This window comes from Giraffa tippelskirchi, chromosome 8 (genome assembly GCF_054371585.1).
Source record: "Giraffa tippelskirchi isolate mGirTip1 chromosome 8, T2T-mGirTip1v1.2.pri, whole genome shotgun sequence".
Taxonomy (NCBI): domain Eukaryota; kingdom Metazoa; phylum Chordata; class Mammalia; order Artiodactyla; family Giraffidae; genus Giraffa; species Giraffa tippelskirchi.
The window spans coordinates 153,794,331-153,803,892 of NC_137282.1; positions in this window are offsets into that span (position 1 = coordinate 153,794,331).

A 9,562-nucleotide genomic window follows, 5' to 3' on the forward strand; every position below is an offset into this window, starting at 1 on the left:
AGTCCAGTCTCAGCACCGGTGGGATAACAGGTGGGACAGGAATGCAGTCTGGAAAAGTATGTAGAGGCCAAGTGACGAAGCATTTTGACTTTCAGGGAGTATAGGTTGAGCTCTGCTGGCAGGGGAGAGAACCCTGAGCTAATGTGTTTACAGATAGCAATGTGTCAGACAGTGATACATCAGCTAGATGCACTGACCAGGTGCAGGAGATACCTGGGCTGGTGCCTGCCGGGTGGCTGACACCCAGTAACATCGAGATAAGCAGTCTTTGTTTAGTCACTAAGTTGTGTCTGATTCTTTGCGACTCCATGGACTGTAGACCACCAGGCTCCTCTGATGGGATTTCCCAGGCAAGAATACTGGAGTGGGTTGCCATTTTCTTCTCCAGGAAATCTTCCCCACCCAGGGATCGAACCCATGTCTCCTGCATTGGCAAGCAGATTCTTTACCACTGAGCTACCAGGGAAGCACAAGCAGTCTTTGGTTTTCCTTAAAAAACAGGTGGCATTATCTTATGATTCAGATGGTTCAGGATAACAAGTTAGACATTTACATTCAAACATGATCTTTCCTTCATGCCTAAGCCACTGATATTCGAGTTTAAGGGCAGTACACTGAGGCCCTGACAGATTCACAGTTTCTTCTTTTAAAGGGTAGCTGAGCAACCAGGGAGCTGAAAAGCTGAGATCTACTGATAACCTAATGATTTCTTACACCAAGCCTCTAAATGGCCTGCAATAAAAGGTGTGGCTTGTATCTTCTCTTGACAAACTGCATACACAGTCAGTTATCCATATCTGTGGGTTCCATATTCGTAAGATTCAACCAACTGTGAATCAAAAATATTTGCTATGTGGCAGCCTGGATGGGAAGGGAGTTTGGGGGAAAAAAATGTATATATGTATTTGTATGGCTGAGTCCCTTTGCTGTCCACCTGAAACTATCACATTGTTAATTGGCTATACTCCCAATATAAAATAAAAAGTTTAAAAATTTTGAAAAAACAAAATTCCAGAAAACTCCAAAAAGTAAAATTGAAATTTGTTGTAATGCTGACAACTATTTACATGATATTTACATCATATTAGGTATTATAAGTATCTGGAGAGGATTTAAAGCACACAGGAAGGTGTGCTTAAAAGTGAAGGTGGCTCAGTTGTGTCCGACTCTTTGCGACCCCATGGACTGTAGCCCGCCAGGCTTCTCTGTCCATGGAATTCTCCAGGCAAGAATACTGGAATGGATAGCCATTCCCTTCTCCAGGGGATCTTCCCAACCCAGGGATCGAACCCGGGTCTCCTGCATTGCAAGCAGATTCTTTACCATCTGAGTCACCATAACAAACATGAGTATGTGCAGATTTTGGAATCTGTGGAGGGTCCTGGAACCAATTCCTGTGGATACTGAGGGATGGCTGTCGATGGTCAGAGACATATGATAAGGAACGAATTCTACCATCTTTACTCTCCCGACATTGCACTTGTCCCTCATGGTTCATAAGTAATAAGGAGACCTAAAGAGAAGAGAGGGCTTCCCAGGTGGTGCTAGCGGTAAAGGACCTGCCTGCCAATGCAGGAGACATAAGAGACTCAGAGTCAGACATGACTGAAGTGACTTAGCACGCGCGCAAACAGAAGGAACCAGTGCTTCCATTTCATAAGCTTATGTCGCTATCACCTGCCCCCCCAGCTGACTCTCCTTTGCTAACTTAGACAAACAAATATATTTGGTTCACCTGAGTTTAAAGAAAAATATTTTTCATTTCTTTGTTCTTTCTTCCACAGTTTCCTTCCCTAAATTTATGAGGCTCATTTTCTTGCTTCCTCTCTTTGTTGCTGTTCATGGTGTAATGATTGCATGAGGATTTGTAGACGTTTTTGCTACACTGTGTATGTGATGAGAGTCTTTTCCCATTTTTCCTCAGTCTTGAGGGACGTATCCATTTCTCAGGAATGCTTTGTGGAGTTGGCTCTAGTATGCTGGCTTTTTTCCTAGTGGGTGTGGATTTGGAATAGGGGTGACCCTCCGGGGGTCCACTGTGCTGGTTACAGAAAGAGGATGCAGTGCACACATTCTGCCCCCCAACTGGAAGGCCTAACACGCCCAGGCTCTTGTTCTTTCCTTGGGATTAGTGGTGGTAACATGAAGCCAGTAGAGGAGGGCTGGCAAAGAAATGGGTATTAACACTGATATTTTGAAAGGGAAAAAGCTAGCCAAGATTTAAGTACTTCAGTTGTTTTCAACAATCCTTTCAGTCGGTCAAAAAACACAGTGCTGGAAATCCCAGACTCCTAATCCCATTTGATTCTACCTGTATACTTTCTAAGAGTTTTTTTTTCCTAGAAAACACAGGATTGTTAAAAAAAAAAAAAATTGTTTCTGTTATGTAGCAGTCTAGATGGGAGTGGGGGTTTGGGGGAGAATGGATACATGTATATGTATGGCTGAGTCCCTTGCTATTCACCTCAAAGTATTACAACATTGCTAATTGGCTATACCCCAATACAAAATAAGTTCAAAAGAAAAAAAAATTGCTTCATGGGGTGGAACAAGCCTGCTTCAAAGCATAAGAACCATTAATAGTGAGGTTTCTTGCAATCAACAGCTATACCCTCAAACTTAAGGGGGAGGAGAGAATTTGGACTGTTAGTCATGCTCATTAAAAAACAAAAACAGAGACACAAAACCATTTATTTGCCCATTAAGTCCCTTCAGATATTCTGGGAGAGAGCATCTGAGGCCCTGTGTGCCTTTGCAGCAGTGTTGGGTGGGGCTTCAGAACTCCCCTGGCCTGCATCTGTGCACAAATTCCAGTGTGGTTGTTGGGGATGGAGGAAAGCTTCCCAGGCCATATCAAGAAATTCTCAGATACCAGCAGAGTGTCCAAGAATCCAACCCAGTTCTCACACTATCTACCCCGAGACAGCATCAGATCACACAAGGTAAGGCTTCAGCCCCACAAGACTGCTCTCCCCAACTTGAGATGCAAGTTGAAAGCCCGGGTTGTTTCCTATGCTTTTAACTGGCTACAAACCAGAGGTACCCATAACCCCCTCCTCAGGTTTGGGGAGCAAAGCTGCTAGAGCAGCTCATACAACTCTGAGAAATATTTCACTTACCAGACCACCGGTATATTATAGAAAAAGAACACATAGCTCAGGAACAAGACGATGGAAGAGGTGCATAGGGCCAGGTGTGTGGGAAGGGGTGCCAAGCTTCTATGCCCTCTCTAGGCACTGTGAATCTCTCTTATCTCCACGTTCACCACCAGCAGCTCTCCTTTTGGCATTGTATCAGCATAATCGATCAGTTCATTGGCTATTGGTAATTGATACCAGCTGCAGTCTCTCGCCCCTCCCCAGAGGCTGGGGGATGGGACTGAAAGTTCTGACCCTCTAATCTCAAGGTTGGGGCCCCTGGCAAGGTGAGGTTCCAACGCTATCTCATTAACATAACCAAAGACATCTTTATTGCTCTCATCACTGAAGAAATTGGGGGCTCTGGGGGCTCTGTGCCAGAAACGGTGACAAAGACCAAATATATACTTTCATTATGAATCACAACATCACACTTTGACTCCTGGCTCTGTCTTTCTAGCTCTGTGAACTTGAGAAGTCACTTCCCCTTTCTGGGCCTCAGGTTCTCATCTATCAATTAGGCCAAAACGAGTACCTACTCACAGGCACGTTGTGAGGATGAAACGAGTTGATTCCCCTAAAGCCGTTAGTACAGTCTCGCATCAGACACTGGACCGCTGCTGACACCTCCGGGTGCTAAGGGACCCTCTGAAGAGTCTTAGGTGATACTGTGTATAAACTGAGGTTAAATACCAGCGGGGAGACGGGAAGCTTGGTGGTTGCTCCAAAGGATAAACACCTTTCAAATATTGAGGTGATACAAAAAGGAAAAAGCTTTCCCGAATCAATGACTGAAATGGGGGTGGGGCTCACAGCTCACAGACTGGAGTGTAGGGTGTACCTTACACTTTCCCCTGCAAAGATGCAGAGGGCAGAAGAAGGGGGTCACTGAGAAACATTTGTAATGCTGCTTTAAGTTTCCTTTTCCCGTATAATGGGTTATTTGTATACACTTACTCTTGGCAGAACTTACATAATATCTAAACCCAGGAAAGTCATGGTTATACGCTAGTAGAGATTTGGGCTTGAACAGATAACCTGAGGGTCATTCAGAAGACACTGCCTGACCCTAGAGGTGTCATACATGCCCCCCTATAAGCATCAGGCAGTATGGGCAGGAATGGCCTTTGGAGAATCTTAGAAATGGTGGCTCCCCTAACTAGAACTAGGTAGTACCCCTAACTCTCTCCCACATACCCCCTCCTGGCCTGTATCAGCGGCAGCCTCCGGTTTTGAACAAAAAGGACATTTGTTCCATGCAATCATTGTATAAAGCTGGTCTCTTTCTATTATGAATAATCATGAAATTGAGGGTGAAGGAGAAAGGCAACTCCACATTTGAAGCTACAGAAAGGCTGTGATTCGTTTTTAGTCTCTCTATTAAGCAGCCTGGTCTCAGTCGGATAATTTGCAGCAAGGTTCTACCCTGGAGCAAGTTTCCTCAGTCATGGTAAATTCACGGGAAAAATCCTCCCAGGATTTAGAGCTGAAATATAGACAGCTTTGATAACAGGAACGTTGATGTAAAGAGCGGGGAAAGGCAGTATGTTCTAACCATTTAGGGAAAAAATGGGTAAGATGTTACTAATAAGCTCTGCTATATTTTTATCCTACCATTTTCTTCATCTGAAGGAATATTGAGATGAGCTTTTAAATTCTGAATGATTATCTGACAGATTCCCTCTTTGGGGCAAATCATTAGCAAGGGTTTTATTTCTCTATTACTTTTACTCAAAACTCAGAGGACACACACTTAACGGAGCCCACATGAGGAAATAAAATCTATAGACAAGAGTGCCGTGAAGAGAACTTTGGAACCCAGCCCCCTCTGGGTTACCTTAGGTGACCTTGGTGGACAATGGGGAAGAGAGGCACAGGGCCGGCAGCACCCTCCCGGACGCAGTCCCAACCTCACTGCCCAGCCCCACCACTTACCATCACCTCCAACTACACACCGTTGATTCCAGTTACGCCACACCAGCCACTGGTCCTAAATGTGCCACATGTTTGAACACTCTCCTTCCACCCACACTTCCTATCTTCCAAACTTCCTGGTAAGTTTCAACTCATCTTTTAAGACTGATCTCCAATGTGACTTTCTCCCAGAAATGATTTCAAGCCCAAGCACAGTCAGTTACATCTTATTCTGCTCTTCCATAGCACCCAGCACCCACTTCATTGTGGCGCTTAGGACAGCAGGATTATCATGAATATTTCAGTGTCAGCTCTCCCTGTGATCCTGAAAGGGCAAGGACTTTCCCTGGGATATCTGAACTCTCCAGCCCAGTGTTTCCCAACAGCAGCGATATTGACATTTCGGGCCAGAAAATGTCTTGGTGTGGGGGCTGTCCTGTGCACTGTAGGATGTTTAGCATCATCCCTGGTCTCCACCCACTAAATGCAAGTAGCACATCATCCTCAGTGTGATGACAAAAACCATCTCCAGAGACTGCTCAGTGCCTCCTGGGGGAGAAAGCCAGCCTGGATGAGAACCACAGCTCCAGCCCTAACAGAGAGCCGGATATATACCAAGTGCTTTATTCATATTTGTCGAGTTAATAAATCAACGTCCAAATTAATGAATAGAAACTGAGCGAACCACAGATAAGGATCTTACGGTATCTTTGACACACTCACCAAATCAAACTTAAGATCTCTGTTCCGGAAGTCTCTGTATGAACTGGTTCTACTTTCTTCCTATTTCATCTCTCACATCCTCTGTCCCTCTCACCTGCAGGTGCTTCCAGATCCTCATGCTTTGCTTTCCTTCCCGCCAATCCAAATTCTGTACTGACTGCAAGACAGAGAACAACTTATCTACTGCAAAAAGCCTCCACAAGTGCACCCAATCCACAGTGACTCCTTATTTCATTGATGAAAAATTATATGCATATGCATATATATGCTTACATGTATATACATACATATATATACATACTTCTATGTGCAGTATTTTTGGTCTTAGAACTATTATCGTCTTTTTGTTTCACACACATGTACAGGAATTTTCCTCTTAACTAGAAGAATGGCTCACTTGCTTCTGCCTTTGAGATTTTCCTTCCCCTTAGCATTAGCACAAGTTTATGAGCAACAGATGTTTAGCTTGTGCTTGAAGTGAATTTTTCTCCATAAACCTCTGGCAGGTGTGTTAACTCTGTGTAATTGGTGTGGCCTTGACATAGTTTTGCTTTTAAAAGGCATAGGGCTCCGTCTTTAATATCTTGTAGTTTTAAAACTCATTTCAAGGAGATTCTGCAAATATGAATAAAAGTAATTTGCAATGCTGTAGGATTTCTGTGAGAAGGCTCTAAATACGATAAAGCAATGAGAAAGGCAACAATGGCTGTATTTTGTCTTAAATTCTGACTGTGCTCAGACTCCATCTAGGCTTCATTTCCCATTGCTTGATACAACTACCTTAAAATGTTGACTTCCTGGTTTCTTCTGGGCACTCTCAACACCTGAGTATCCTCTACATCATCCTGCTTTAGGCATACTTGCAGCAACTTATATACGCACTTTCCCCGTGCTTGAGTTTGGAAATTGCTCAACTTCCGGTCTACGGGGCATTTCTTTCTCACATTTTTCTTGAAATAGTTCATGCTTTGCCCAGCAGTAGGAACCTGTGGGGCTTCTGATCCTTAGTGTTCAATGGCAGGGTTAAGGGGACAACTCCAGAATGTACCCACCTTGCATCTGAGCTCCACATCTGCAACAGGATCTGTGCAGACCTACCGGAATGGGGTCAGGTGGGGTCTAGCTTCTCTGCTAATTTTTGTAGCCCTTAATAAAAAGATGAAAGAATGGTTTTTTTTTAATGGCTCATAAACCATGACTTTTGGCAGAACAGCCACAGCTTCTCCCGAGTTCCAAAGTTGATTCCTCTCTGTTGGACCTTCTGACTCATCCTCTCCAGGGCCCCCTCCTCTATGCCTTCCATACCCTCCCATTTAAAATGCAAAGCCCAAATGCTTCTCTTGAGCCTGCCTCCTCCTATGGTAACATCTATCTTTTTCTTTCTTTTCTTTTTTTAATGTCAAGAACTGCACAGTTCATTATTTTGGGAAAACTGTTTCAGACATAAATATTTAAAATTTTCTAACCAAGGTGCTTTAACAATAAAAAATTTTAAAGCTAGAAAGAGCCAGTAACTTGGCTCTTAGCTCACATAGAATTCCAAATTAAAGTGGACCATTCTGAGATTTTGTAAAAAGTGCTTTCTATAATGCTTTATAACACTAAAGGAAATAGCATGCTGAAACTTTTTTCAAAGCACACAACCCAGTGAAGCATGAATGGTATGCTGCTTTTGGATTCCTGGGAGTCTCAAATAGCAGTGACAGGATAGAAACCTATGGAACAACCATCCTCTCATGTGGGATCGCTGATTCATTCTCCCTTATTAAGTTTTATGTCCTATGGTATCACCTTGACTGACGCCACCTCTCCACCAATGCATGTCGGCCCCGCCATATTGCTGCCACGTCTCTATCTCACATTTGTACTCAGCTCACCACAATTTGGCAACCTTGGAGTATCCCCTCAATCTCACAATGCACCAGTTCTTTCTTGGAACCTGGGGCCACCTAATACTGCCACATCTGCATGGACTTTTCTCGGTCCCCCAGCTCCTTGACTTTGCTCGCCTGTTTGGATGTAGCAGACCTGTTTGAAGTTGTCTCCAGCTGTGGCTTTCAATCTCTTGACTTTTCCTTGTCCCTTTGTCTTTCTCAGACTCCTTCCTAGTCTCACCGTTCACCTTAGATCTGGGTCATTTCAGGGTCCTCTCCAGCTTTATTCATTCTTCTCTTTAAGGCTCTCCTATGCGTGACTTCTAAAATTGTCTTCAAATATCAATTAAATGTAATGGCCATCAAATGCTTCTCTTTACCATTTCCATCCTCTGGAAATTCCAACCCAGGTTTTTATACAAATTAGAATTGGTGTACAACTCGTCTGTCTCACTAAACACTGATCATACTTCTGAAGTCTCTTGATCTGTCTCATTTTCACGTCAACTGTTGTTCAGCTGCTCAGTCATGTCCAACTCTTTGTGACCCCATGGACTGCACCATGCCAGGCTTCCCTGTCTTTCACCATCTCCCAGAGCTTGTTTATACTCATGTCCATCAAGTCGGTGATGCCATCCAACCATCTCGTCCTCTGTTGTCCCCTTCTCCTGCCTTTAATCTTTCCCAGCATCAGAGTCTTTTCTAATGAGTAGGCTGTTCGCATCAGGTGGCCAAAGTATTGGAGCTTCAGCTTCAGCATCCGTCCTTCCAATAAATACTCAGGACTGATTTCCTTTAGGATCAACCAGTTGGATCTCCTTGCAGTCCAAGGGACTCTCAAGAGTCTTCTCCAACATCACAGTTCAAAAGCATCAATTCTTCAGTGCTCAGTCTTCTATATGGTCCAACTCTCACATCCATACATGACTACTGAAAAAAACCGTAGCTTTGACTATATGGACCTTTGCCAGCAAAGTCATGTTGACAGATGATCAAAACTGAGTTTTCTGTTCTCTTCCTGCTCTCGAGCATCCTTTCCTCTGAGGTAGGAGTTCTCTGTGTAAGAATCAGATCTGACTGCCACCCTCTCATCCCCAAAAGTTCTTGGTTCTGAAGGCAGTGGAGAACCAAGTCCAAATGAAGCCTAGAATTCAAGGTCATCCACTACTGTTAACTCTCACCACATTCCCTTCCGAGCTTCATTTCTTACCACGTCTTTGACAACAGTGAATGGTCCAGACCCCCAAACTGCACTCTAACCCTGTATGCACCATATACTTTCTTTACCACCTAGTAAAATTCCACTATAATGTTGAGGCTCAGCTTAAAAGGTTTTTGGCTTCTAAGGAGAATTAACCATCAACTTCTGTGCCTCCATGGTACTTTTCTATAGCTGTATTAAGTCACCTTGTAATACAATAGTTTCCATGTTAGTCATTAAACTTTAGGAGTCCATGGTCTAGAGAAGTGAACAATATCTCACCCATTTGTTGGCCTGTCATCCATCCATCCATCCATTATTCTGGCCACCATTTTGAGACTACCACCCTTCGGATTCCCTCCAGTGTTAATATTCTATGATTCTGAATATTATTTAGTTTCTATATATAGAGAAAACAGTGTAAATTATAGGTTAAATCCTTTATCATTCATGTCGTGATCATTATTAAATTTCCAGTGCTGCATAATAACCTAGCAGGTGTTCAATAAATGTACTGATTGAACAAATGAGTTAATTCCTAGAAACTGATGGGGGGCTGACTTGTGGAAAACAAATCTTTTTCTTGACTTTTAGAAAATTATTTACTTGAAGTCACTGCACTTGTACTGAACTTCTGCAGCAGCTGAAATTACTCAACTGCCACAGATAGTTCTGAGTTCTTTATATTACGTGTGCTGTTCTCTGCTCCACAA